The sequence below is a fragment of the Elephas maximus genome, chromosome 7, assembly GCF_024166365.1.
Source record: "Elephas maximus indicus isolate mEleMax1 chromosome 7, mEleMax1 primary haplotype, whole genome shotgun sequence".
NCBI classification, from domain to species: domain Eukaryota; kingdom Metazoa; phylum Chordata; class Mammalia; order Proboscidea; family Elephantidae; genus Elephas; species Elephas maximus.
The window spans coordinates 121,050,069-121,063,635 of NC_064825.1; the positions used below are offsets into that span (position 1 = coordinate 121,050,069).

Consider the following 13,567-nt stretch of genomic DNA (forward strand, 5'->3'; position numbering starts at 1 on the left):
AGGGGTCTGAAGAGGATTCTGTTTGCTATACCTCAGGAAACCTCAGCCTGCCTTGTCCTAACATTCAAAGTGAGGGCAGTGGGGGGCCCTCACTGTGTCTCTGTTTCCTTTCAGAAATGCTCAGGCAAAGAGAAAATCCACACAATAATCTAGATTTTGATTTATCAAAAGCAGACAGTAGACAAGAATCAAAGGTAATACGTACACATGTGTGTACGCACTTACATATCCTGTTTGTGTGTGTAAGCCTGCACATCCTGCGTGGGTGTGTATATGTGTGTACATGTCACATGTAGCAGGCAACGGATACCTTGGTATGTACTATTATACCTTTAGTTATTCATTCCATTGTTAAGTGGCTCTTCATTGCTTATTTTTTTGAAAAGCGACAATTCATTTGCTCTATCTTTGTTGTTATTGTTAGTTGCCGTGGAGTTGGCTCTGACTCCTGGCAACCTTATGTATAACAGCAAAATGTTGTCTGGTCTTGTGCCATCTTCATGATCCTGGATATGTCTGAGCCCATTGTTGTGGCTATTGTGTCAATCCAGGGCATTGAGGGTTTCCTTCATTTTTGCTGACCCTCTGCTTTACCAGACGTAATATCTTTTTCTAGGGGTTGGTCTTTCCTGATGACTTGTCCAAATTAAGCAAGCCAAAGTCATTCATCCTTGCTTCTTAGGAGCACCATTCAGGTTGTATTTCTTCTGAGACTTACTTGTTCATTCTTCTGGCATTCTTCTGGCAGTCCATGATAAATTCAATATTCTTTGCCAACATCACAGTTCAAATGCATCGATTCTTCTTCTGTCTTCTTTTTTCATTGTGCAGCTTTCACATGCGTATGAGGCTATTGAAAAGGGCATGGCTTGGGTTAGGCGCACCTTAGTCATCAAAATGACATCATTAGGACAGCATAATTTTCATGAATTTCCTTTTGTATGCAGATGCCATAGTTTAGGACAGTGCTTCCAGGTCCATTAATCTACTGCCAGGATTAACTGAAGCTCAGCTCTGTTAACTCTTTGGGATAACTAGGGTATGTTTAGTGGTAGCCAGGGAATTCAGAGGAGTTAATGAAGCTTCCGGATGTACCCCAACACCTCCCCAAATCATGTCATGAATCAGTTACAGTGATGAGCCTTTAAAAAACAAAAACATGTTTCATTTCACAGGTATCACTACACTACCCTGGGTACATCCTAGGAAGTTCCAATGAAATGAATTACCCCAGATTGTCACTGATGCAGCTAAGAAGTGTTACTAGAAAGAATGAGAGCTGTTACCTAGCTTTCCAGGCTGAGCTTTGCTAGTTAACATTAAAACCTTGATGGTGTTCTGTAAACCCAGACATACAAATTTGTCCATTCATGTCACAGTGATCATGCTTCAGGGAACTGACTTATACCCACCATCTACCCAAGAGGGGTTAATTTATGAAACTGTCCAATTTATTCACAAAGGAAGGCCTACTTAGCTAGAGAACCTAACCTCTGCACAGGATGTTCTGATTAATTTATCAATCAGTTAGTTATGAATTTATGGTTCAGTAGAATGAGCCAAAAGTTAGAAAAATTGGAATTGAATCTCCTTGAGTACTTCCAGTAAGCCTATTGAAATATTCACACACTTCTCTTCAAACTGATTCAGGGAGGGTTCATCAGAATCAGAACACTCTCTTACCTGTACTGTGCTGGGGACATGCTGGAAATTTCTTAACCTTTGTTTTCCTTTCATTAGAATCTGTTGAGACCTCACAATTCTGCAAAGAGAATACAAGCGAGATGAAAATACATGATGTGATGTTCCTATAGCTCTAAACACCTAAACATTGTCTTCTTGATTTTTTTTTTTTTTGCTATAGCCTTCATCTTCATTTTTAACAGAGCAAAAAATTGAAAATAGTTCAAGAGACAACAATAGTGAAATAATATTGTATCCACCACTCATCTGTCAGTTTGTCACACTGTGGTGGTTTGTGTGTTCCTATGATGCTAGAAGTTATGCCACTGGTATTTCAAATACCAGCAAGGTCATTCATGGTGGAAAGGTTTCAGTGGAGCTTCTAGACTAGGACTAGGAAGAAGGACCTGACCATCTACTTCTAAAAAAAATTAGCCAGTGAAAACCTCATAAATAGCAGCAGAACATTGTCTGATACAGTGCTGGAAGATGAAACCCTCAGTATGGAAGGCACTCAAAATGTGACTGGGGAAGAGCTGCCAAGGTAGAGTCTACCTTAATAATGTAGATGGGGTAAAGCTTTTGGGACCTTCATTTGCCAATGTGCACAACTCAAAATGAAAAGGAACAGCTGGAAACATTCATTAATAATCAGAACATGGAATGCATGAAGGATGGCTCTATGAAAATTGGAAGTTGTCAAACATGAAGTGGAATGCTTGAAGATAGATATCCTAGGCATTAGTGAGCTGAAATGGATTGGTATTGGCCATTTTGAATCAGACAATCATATGGTCTATTATGCTGGGAACAACAAACTGAAAAGGAACGGAGTCACATTCATTGACAAAAACAACATTTCAAGATCTATCCTGAAGTACAACACTGTCAGTGATAAGATAATATACATATGCATACAAAGAAAACCAGTTAATACAACTATTATTCAAATTTATGCACCAAAAACCAATGCCAAAGAAACTGAAGACTTTTATCAACTTCTGTATTTTTGTTTTTGTAGTCTGAAACTGATCAAACATGCAATGAAGATGCATTGATAATTACCAGTGATTGGAATATGAAAGTTGGAAACAAAGAGGAAGAATCAATAGTTGGAAAATATAGCCTTGGTGATTGAAACAACACTGGAGGTTACATGATAGAATTTTATAAGACCAACCACTTATTCATTGGAAATATCTTTTTCAACAATATAAACAGTGACTACACATGGACCATGCTAGATGGAATACACAGGAATCAAATCAACTATTTTTGTAAAAGAGGAGATGGAGAAGCTCAATATCATTAGAACAAAGCCACAGGCAGACTGCAGAACAGACCATTAATTGCTCACATATAAGTTCAAGGTGAAGCTGAAGAGAATTAGAACAAGTCCATAACAGCCGAAGTGTGGCCTTTAGTATAGTCCACCTGAATCTAGAGACCATCTCAAGAACAGCTTGACACATTGAACACTAATGACTGACAACCAGACAAGTTGTGGGATGACATCAAGGACATCATACATGAAGAAGGCAAAAGGTCATTAAAAAGACAGGAAAGAAAGAAAAGACTAAAATGGATGTCAGAAGAGACTCTGAAGCTTGCTCTTGAAAGTAAAGTAGCTAAAGCAAATGAAAGAGATGATGAAATAAAAGAGCTGAAGATTTCAAAAAGGCGACTTGAGAAGATACAGTGAAATATTATAATGAAATATGCGAAGCCTAGAGTTAGAAAACCAAAAGGGAAGAACACACTCAACATTTTTCAAGCTGAAAGACTTGAAGAAAAAATTCAAGCTTCAAGTTGCAATATTGAAGGATTCTTTTGGCAAAATATTGAATGATGCAGGAAGCATCAAAAGAAGATGGAAGGAATACAAAGAGTTATTGTAATAAAAAAAAATTGTGGACTGTCAACCATTTCAGGAGGTAGCATATGATCAAGAACCAGTAATACTGAAGGAAGAAGTCCAAGATTCACTGAAGGATTGGCGAAAAACCAAAGCTCTAGGAATTGACGGAATACCAACTGAGATGTTTCAACTAATGAATTCAGCTCCTGAAGTGCCCACTCTGTCTATGCCAAGAAATTTGGAAGACAGCTACCCCACCAACCAAATGGAGAGATTCATATTTGTGCCCATTTCAAAGAAAGGTGATTCAACAGAATGTGGAAATTATTGAACAATATTATTAACATCACATGCGAGTAAAATTTTGCTGAAGATAATTCAGAAATGGTTGCAGCAGTAAATTGACAGGGAATGGTCAGAAATTTAAGCTGGATTCAGAAGAGGATGTAGAATAAGGGATATGGTTGCTGATGTCAGATGAACCTTGGCTGAAAACGGAGAATACCAGAAAGATGTTTACCTGCATTTTACTGATTATACAAAGGCATTTGATTATGTGAGTCATAACAAATTGTGAATAACATTGTGAAGAATGGGAATTCCAGAACACTTAACTGTGTTCTTGGGGAACCTGTACATAGACCAAGAGGCAGCCATTTGAACAGAACAAGGGGATACTGTGTGGTTTAAAATCAGGGAAGGTGTGAGTCAAGGTTGTATCCTTTCACCATACTTATTCAATCTGTATGCTGAGCAATTCCAGAAGAAGACGGTGGCACCAGAATTGGAGGAAGACTCATTAACAACCTGTGATATGCAGATGACTCAACATTTCTTGCTGAAAGTGAGGAGGTATTAAAGCACTTACTGAAGAAGATCAAAGACTACGGCCTTCAGTATGAATTATAATTCAACATAAAGAGAACAAAAATCTTCACAACTTGATCAATAAACAACATCATGATAATGGAAGAATATATTGAAGTTGTCAAGAATTTCATTTTACTTGGATCCACAATCAAGGCTCATGGAAGCAGCAGTCAAGAAATCAAACAACATATTGCATTGGGTAAATCTGTTACAAAAGACATCTTTAAACTGTTCAAAATGAAGATATCACTGTGAAAACTAAGATGCACCTGACCCAAGCCATGGTATTTTTAATTGCCTCATATGCAGTGAAAGCTAGACAAGGAATAAGGAAGACGAAAGAAGAATTGATACATTTGAATTATGGTGTTGGTAAAGAATATTGAATAAATCATGAACTACCAAAAGAAAAAGGAGCTCTGGTAGCACAGTGGTTTAATAAGCTTGGCTGCTAACCAAAACGTTTGAAGCCTCTGTAGGAGAAAGATGTGGCAGTCTGCTTCCGTAAAGATTTATATACCCTTGGAAGCCCTGTGAGGCATTCAACTCTGTCCTATGGGGTCACTATGTGTTGGAATCAGCCCCACAGCAGTGGGTTTGGTCTCTTGGTTGCCCAGAAGTATAAAAGGATCTGTCTTGGAAGAAGCTCAACCAGAATGCTCCATGGAAGCAAGGATGGCAAGACTTCATCTCACATACTTCAGACATGTTATCAGGTGGGACCAGTTCCTGGAGAGGGACATCACATCGCTTGGTAAGGTAGAGGGTCAGTGAAAAAGAAGACGACTCTTGACCCCAGGTGTATTGACACAGTGACTGTAACAATGGGCTCAAACATAGCAACAATTGTGAGGATGGTGCAAGATGGGTGGTGTTTTGTTTTGCTGTACATTAGGGCCACTATGAGTGGGAACCAACTCGACAGCACCTAACAACAACATACGGAAAAATATTTTTCAGGCTGGCTGCCCTGAAAAACCATCTTATATTGTTCCCATGTCGGGCTCCCTGCTGGCTGCAGCCACCTCTGCTGTGCACATTCTCTGCTGGCACGGACTCTGGCAGCCTTCTTGCCAGAGTCCCTGAACTCATGCTTTCTTTGGGTAGGCTGCATTGGATCACCTGTGTGCCCCACCAAGTCAGATGTGACTGTGGACACCAGCTCCAGATCAACACCAAGGACTTAAAAGAGAAAAATGTGGTAGTGGAGGAGGCAGAGAATGGAAGAGATGCACCCCCTAAATGGGAACTCTGAAGAGCAAAATGGGGAACAGAGGAGGCTGACAAAGAGGTAGGCAAAGAAGAGAAAGAGGAGGAAGAAGAAGGTAATGGTGAGGAATAGGATGGAGATGAAGATGAGGAGACTGAGGCAGCTATGGGCAAATGGGAAGCTGAAGATGATGAGGATGATGATGTTGACACCAAGAAGCAGAAGGTGGATGGGGATGGCTAGACAGCAAAAATGAAAAGTTAAACTGAAAAAAAAAAAGGCCACAGTAACCTATTCACCTTCCACTTCCTGTCTTAGAGTCTAAATGTGGTCACTTTTGAGCAGCCCCACCCAAGGTGAATGAGCTCTCCACCACCCAACCAAAACCACAACGTGAATTTGTAACAGGGGAAGAAAAAAGAACCCAAACTTTCGAGGTCTTGCTTCGTTCCTTAAAAGTACTTTAAAAAGGAAAATTAGTTTGTAATTTTTATTTACATTTTATATTTTTGTATATATCATTGGGGTCAGCCATTTTTAATGATTTCGGATGATCAAACCAGCCTTCATAGTGTTCTTTGGTCTTCTCTGAATTTACTTGTGGTGTGACCTTGTTCATTATAATCTTAAAGGAGAGAAAAAAAAGAAAAACCTGTAAAAGAAAAGCAAAGACAACGACAAAATACAATCTTATTCTCAGCACTCCAATAGCTTCTGTTGTGTATGTTGTTTGCACTCAGCTATACTGTAAGTAGTTGGTTTGTTTGAGATGGTTAAAAAGACTAAAGATAAAAGGTTTCCCTTTTTTTCCTTTTTTGTCTATGAAGTTACTGTTTATTTATTTATTTATTGGCCTGTTCGATGATGTACGTGTGAAACAATGTTGTCCAACAATAAACTGGAATTTAATTTTGCTGAGTTGTTCTAACAAAAAAAATTTTTTTTTCAGCCAATACAATTATATTTTCAGTATAATTTTCAAGATACTTTTAATAACATGAGAAGTTCTCAAGTCATGGTGTTAAGTGAAAAAAGCAAGATGTACAAACAGCACATTCTAAGGTATGTACAAACGTATATAGCTGGGGAGATGACACCAACATACTGACAGTGATTATACCTGAGGAGGAAACCCTGGTGGCATAGTGGTTAACTGCTATGGCTGCTAACCGAAAGGTCGGTCGTTCAAATCCACCAGGTGCTCCTTGGAAACTCTATGTGGCAGTTCTACTCTGTCCTATAGGGTCACTATGAGTTGGAATCGACTCGATGGCAGTGGGTTTGGTTTTTTGGTTATACCTGGGTGTTAGATTTTTTTTTAGTTGCTGTAAAAATACAGATAACACAACATTTTTCACACAGACAATTCAGTGAGATCAGAGACATCAGTCATGTTGTGCAACCATCACCAATATCCTTTGCCAAATTTTCCATCCCCGTAAGCAAAAACTCAACGCCCAACGGTGTCTAATAATTTTCCTGTTCCTCCCTCCCTTCCAGCCCTGGTAACTCCTATTAAACTCTGGTCTCTTTATATTTGTCTATTCCAGGTTCTTCGTATTAGTGAGATCGTACAATATTTGTCTTTTTGTGTTTCACTTAGATTTTATGAATTATTTTAATTTTTCTTCTTACTTTCCTGCATTTGCAACAATGAGCATGCCTTTATTCATTTAACACATTTTTATTGGGACCCTGTTGTTGTTAGTTGCCGTCAAGTTCATTCCAATTCATGGTGACCCTGTGTGTGCAGAGTAGAACTGCTCCATAGGGTTTTCAGGGCACTAAGTATCAAACATGGGGGTGGGTACTAGATAATCTTGACTTTTGAGCTCAGAAGAATAAACTAGCAAATGCTCATCTGAAATACAAAAATAGTAAAGCAAATGATTCCTGTAATTTTTACCCAATAAACAAGGTAAGCATGGGTTTACTTGTGCTTATTTACTTATCTGTAGTGAACAATTTAACCACTCACGTGGTGAAAAACGTGTGAAATTGTTCACTATAGGTTAGTAAATATGTACTAGTAAGGCCGTCCTTACCTTGCTTACTGGGTAATCCACCCCCGCTAATGGACTCTGAGTTGACTGTGTCCAAGGAACTTCTCTTTTCAATCAATGGGCAGACAATGAAAGGAGAAGCCCAAGCAATGGAAATTTTGGCTCGCCTTAAATTTGCATGCCATGAGCAGGAAGGGCTGCCCATAATGGTCATATGTGAAGAAGTGGTGGCCAGAACTTGGCCAGTGTTTTTTTGCCCAGACATCTTCTGCTTCACTGTGCTCACCAGCCATTTGCTTTACTTTTTTCCCATACAGAAATGCTTATGCAATTGCATAAGCTCCTCAGAAGGCCAAAGTCCACTAGTCATGGGCTGAGTCTAACATTAAACTTTGGTCTCCAAAAGAAAAAGGCAACTCTTCGACTAAATGTATGCAACTGCCTTGCAAAAGAGCGATTTCACTTCCTCAAATAAGAGGCCAGAGGGAAGTCCCGCATCTGCTTTCTTTCTCAGTTTGAGCACGTGTAACCTTCTCACACTACCTCATGAGGAGCCAAACTATGATTCATGTCTTAAATTAAGGTCTGTGTGGGCTTGAGGCTGGCCCAGGTGTTTCCTACTTCTGCCTTTCTGTTGCGGGGTCATTCTCTTTCTTGTATTTTAACAGGAATCTAGGAGACGGGCTAGGTGTTTGACAATTCATGAAAGGTTGGTAGTTCGAACCCACCCAGAGGCACCTTGGAGCAAAGGCCTGGCCATCTGCTTCTGAAAGGTCACAGCCTTGAAAGCCCTATGGAGTGTAGTTCTCCTCTGAAATACATGGGATTGCCATGAGTTGGTATCGACTTGATGGCAACTGTTTTGGTTTGGTTTAGGAGAAGGGTGTGAAAACTGACAACCAACAAATGGATCAGAAAACTATGACTTCTACAGACTCTGGAACAAATTTTATTCTGGACAGTCTGGAAGGCATCAGTTCTTAAAGAGATAGTATGCTCTTTTCTGAACTCTTGATTCCTAACCTAATGTTTTGAGAGTTGCTTTGTCAGCTTCTTTCCCTCAGAGACTGTTCTTCCTATCAGGAATATCTGTGAATTGCACACAGAAATAAGGACATGGTGGTGTCTTGATTCCTTTTAATATTGAAGGTAAAAACAGAAGATACACATGAATATCTATGTGTTCCCATTAAAAGCTAAGTCAGAATTTGGCAGCATAAGCCATTTCATTTCTCTTCCCTTGTAGCACTCTTGTCTTTGCTCTCTTCATCCCAATTTTCCCCGTTTTTTTCTCCTCATCAACTATTCATTTTTGCTCTCTTTTTTTACTTGTTGCCATTTTCCTATTTAGGTTTCCGAGACAGAGACACAAGCCTCTTAATTTAAGGTGGCGCTTTTCCTGTAGCAAAGAAGAAAGAAACTCCAATGTAGGAAAGACTTAGTACTTAGGCTCTCACTCTCCCATTCCACATCATGGCAGACATCACTAATCAATCACACCATTGATTTTCACTTAGCTCTGAGGCTGCTTCAGTGTCATTCTCAACACAGTTCTCCAGGCCATTTTAACTGAAGTTTACTTCATCAGTCCCTTGTGGTGCAAATGGTTAAGTGCTCAGCTACTAACTGAAAGGTTGCCAGTTTGAATTTACCCAGAGGCACCTGCGAAGAAAGCCCTGGCAAACTACTTCCAAAAGGTCATAGTCATTGAAAACACTATGGAGTGTAGTTCTACTCTGAAACACATGAGCTGGGATTGACTGGACAGTGGTGGTACAGCAACTACTATTTGCTGGGCACTGATGTAGTTGCCATCCTTGGAGTAGAATTTTTAAATTTAGTGCCATTTCAAGAGATTTTGGGAAACAAAGTGGAACCTTCAGGCTGCCCCTCCCTTCCTACCTACTCTCCAAACTAAGCTCCAGGGGACTAGGCAGTTAGGAATGTGAAACAGAGGTCTTAGAATTGAGATATAGGAGACATCTTGGCTCCATGTGTGACTCTGAGCAAGTTCCGGAGCCTCTCTAAGCCTCCATTTCCTCAACTGTCACACAAGCAGAAGCATCTACCTCTGTCTACAATCCTGCATGTAAAGCTCTGTGTGATACAGGTCGGATCTCAGTGTATCTCAGCTTTGCTGAGCTTATGGCCACAGTGTTCAGGTTGACTCTGTAGTTCAATCCTTTCAGAATAGGAAAGGGTAGAAAGGGCAAGCTAGAGCATCTCAAGAGCTTGTCTTTCTCCCGGTCATCTATTTGGCAGCATGGAAGCCGTATTGACTCAGAGAGACCTGCTGAATGTTATTTACTAATATCCTAAAGAAAGGCATGCATCTTTTTAAGCAAAACAATCAGGTAGCAATACTATCTGGGTTAATGACACAGGTAAATTAAGAGTGATTTCTTTATCAAATAATTTATCCTTTACAAAGGGGTCAACAAACTTTTTCTGTAAATAGCCAGTTAGTTAATATTTTAGGCTCTGCAATCAAATGGTTTCTGTCATGACTACTCAACTCTGCCATCGTTATACAAAAATAGATGATACATAAATGAATGGAAGTGGCTGTGTTCCAATAAAATTTTTTAAAAAAAAATAATCAGGGGCTGGATTTGGCTTGAGGGGTGTAATTTGCTGAACCCCAGTCTAGAATTCTGCAATTATAGAAATCCGTGATTTGAAAAGTTCAACCCTTCCAGCAGTGTTTGAGCCTCCTTCAATGCAGTCTCACAAAATGGTCATACTACCGGTCATGCAAACTATTTGGATGCCTCCAGTGATGGGTGATTTTCTATCTCCTGCCTGTTGACGGTTCTGATTCCTAGAAAATTCTTGCTTTCAACTGAGCCCAAATTGTCTGTTTGATCCTCTGGTGCCTGATAGCACTTTTCTCTGTATAGCCATCTTGACAGTGATGCTGCATACCAGATCCAAGCAAGAGAATATGGTTGGCTTAAATGTTCATCAGAGTGGAAATCCTGTGAAGATGTGACTATGTCTGTCTTGTTCACTGACTAATTGAAATGACTGACGCCATGGTGCAAAGTAGGGTCCTACCAGCTTCTTGCTGGTCAATTTAACTCTTTACTACTGGATTGTGAAGAGATCCAGCAGTTTCCAGGGCAGGGGTCAATGTAGATAGGGGACTTGGTAGACTTCTGGAAGCATCTGTTAACCTACAAGAAGAAAATGTTTTAATATTTTAACAACTTATGCACATGCTAGAACATACTAGCTGAATACCAGCCTTCTCTGGCAGAGAGCCTGGCACATAACAGGTGATCAGTGAATATTTGTTGGAAAGATTAAGTGACTGAATGAAAGTAAAACCCTGCGATATTAAGAACTCTATTAATGAGACCCTAGAGTAGTTGATGGCAGAGACCTAGAGGTTCCAAGACGATGGCAGCAAAAAGACAAGACCTTTCATTTAGGTGGGGCATTCAGTTTATGTTCGAAGCTGATAAAAGTCCACATGCCAGAAATCATTTTATGCTGGCATTCTCAGGCCTCTCAAATTTGGGGCTAGGTTCATCTGATTGTAATGAGATGGAAATTGTGAGAGTCAAGGAGACAGGGACCTGTCAGGAGAATTAGGTCTTCCTTTATTCTCTATTAAATGTAATCCCAAGTGATGTTAACATTTCCTTTCTCAAGTCCTCTGCATCTTCTCCAGCCCTTTGCCTAGAATAAAGGGCTCCTTTAATTGCTTGAATGGTGCAGGGCCCCAGAGTGGCTGGGATTCCCTGGCCACCCAGCTAGAGTTGTTGAGTTTCAGCAGGGATATCTGGGCAGACACCCAAGAAGACAGAGCGACTTCGTTGATTACTTCCTTGGAATAGGAATTGTGGCCCTTTGTGACATCCAATCACAATTCTGTCACCCCTTTGGTGACATGGAGGGACAAATTCTCCTATTTTTAACAGGCATTTTGAGGAGGAACTTTGAAGTCATTACACACTTTCGTTTCCTTTTTGCAGTTCTGCAGCCCGTCTTCTGGGTAGGGGCACACAGACCTTTGGCTACCTTGATTAGGGATAGAATTTAGTAGACAATCAGTTTATCCTTCCTATTTCCCATGAGAAGAAAAATGGTTACATGGAGTTGTAAGTGTTTCTCAGACCCCATGTGGGGGGATTTTTCTAGAGAGCTCCTTTAAGCTCCTGAAAGAATCCCTGAATGGTGCAAATGGTTAAGCACAAAGGTACTAATTGAAAGGTTGGTAGTTTGAATTCACCTAGAGGCACCTGGGAAGAAGACCTAGAGATCTACTTCTGAAAGATCATGGCCATTGAAACCCTATGGAGTACATCTCTACTCTGAAGCACACGGGGTTGCCATGAGTTGGTATCAGCTCAATAGCAACTGTTATCAGGAGAATCCCATCCTGCATCATAAATGGGAGGCAGGAGACTCCCAGTCCTGGGAGGGTTACGAGGGTAGTTATGGGGCTTCCTTCAATTTCAACCTAACATAAGATGAATGTGAAGAATTTACAAGCTTGGGGATTATACAATGCAATGTAATGTGAGAAAATTTCGGCAATGCATATTAGGAGGTGTGGTAGAGAAACACTCAAACTGAAAAGTTGTTTTTGAAGATGGAGGCAATCAGCAACCCCTGAAGTGCTCTCTCTGTGTGCTGGGCAGTGCATGCTGGTTGTCTGATTGGGCTGTTCCCCAAACTCTCCAGGCTAATTTCTGCTTTTCCTTCATATTTCAGCTTAAACATGATTGCTTTCAAGATTGCTCTGAATCCACAGGCCTACATTAGGGACTGTTTCAGACCATTTTATATGCATCTCTAATTTCCCTCAGTAGCACCTACCTCTGAAGGTCTCGGCTACTTCTTCAGTGAAGACCCTTGGGTGCTGTGCTCGTTCCTTATCTCCACGACCACTTGACCTCCCTCAGGAAAAGTCCTGGGCTCTGCCACAGTCTCCACCTTCTCAGTAGCTCCAGTACCCAGGCCCAACACAAGTAGAGTTGTTAGAAAATACAAATACAGGATGCCCAATTGAATCTAAATTTCATGCAATGTTTAGGACATACATATATACACTAAAATATTATTCATTGTTTATCTAAAATTCAAATTTAACCCCACATCCTGTATTTTATCTGGTAATCCTGAACACAACTGGACCCAAGGAGACTCTGGCTCCTCCCACCACTCCTGGACTCAGATGAAGTATTTTGCCACCAGATGTGAGTTATGGTTTTTCCAGTATTTGGTTGGTGTCATAGATTGAATTATGTCCTCCCAAAAATATGTGTATCAGTTTGGCTAGGCCATGATTCCCGGCACTGGGTGATTTTCCTAGCTGTTGTAAATCCTGGCTCTATGATGTTAATGAGGGAGTAAGGGAGGCAGTTGTGTTAGTGAGGCCGGACTCAATCTACAAGACTGGATTGTGTCTGGAGGCAATCTCTTGAGATAGAAAAGAAAGAAGCAAGCAGAGAGACAGCGGGACCTCGTACCACCAAGAAAGCAGCACAGGAGCAGAATGCGTCCTTTGCACCCAGCGTCCCTCTGGCTGAGAAGCTTCTGGACCAGGGGAAGATTGAGGACAAAGACCTTCCTCCAGAGCTGACAGAGAGAGGAAGCCTTCCCCTGGAGCTGAAGCTCTGAATTTGGACTTTTAGCCTACTTTACTGTGAGGAAATAAATTTCTCTTTGTTAAAGCCACCCACTTGTGGCATTTCTGTTATGGCAGCACCAGATAACTAAGACAGCTGGAGCCCTGGCATTTGGCTACTAACCAAAAGGTTGTTGGTTCAAACCTTCCCAGATGTACCTTGGAAGAAAGGCCTGATGATCTACTTCCAAAAGATCACAGCCATTGAAACCCCTGTGAAGTGCAGTTCTACACTGAAGCACACGGGATTGCCATGAGTCAGTAGAGACTTGACGGCAACTGGTTTGATTTTTTAGTAATTTATC

The 13,567-nt window shown here is 40.6% G+C and overlaps 1 long non-coding RNA gene across 4 annotated transcripts; it reads right to left on the bottom strand.

The window, feature by feature from the left end:
• Positions 1 to 178: 178 nt before the first annotated feature.
• On the bottom strand, positions 179 to 7,737 carry LOC126080874 (uncharacterized). Of its 4 annotated transcripts, XR_007518261.1 has the most exons (5): positions 7,667 to 7,726; positions 6,742 to 6,946; positions 6,120 to 6,246; positions 1,684 to 1,762; positions 179 to 850 (listed from the first exon to the last, which is right to left on the bottom strand). It is a non-coding gene; the product is annotated as an uncharacterized LOC126080874 (long non-coding RNA). The 4 variants fall into 4 exon arrangements; XR_007518259.1 differs by lacking the exon at positions 6,742 to 6,946 and having other exon boundaries at positions 7,667 to 7,737; XR_007518260.1 differs by lacking the exon at positions 7,667 to 7,726 and having other exon boundaries at positions 6,742 to 7,649.
• Positions 7,738 to 13,567: the final 5,830 nt, after the last annotated feature.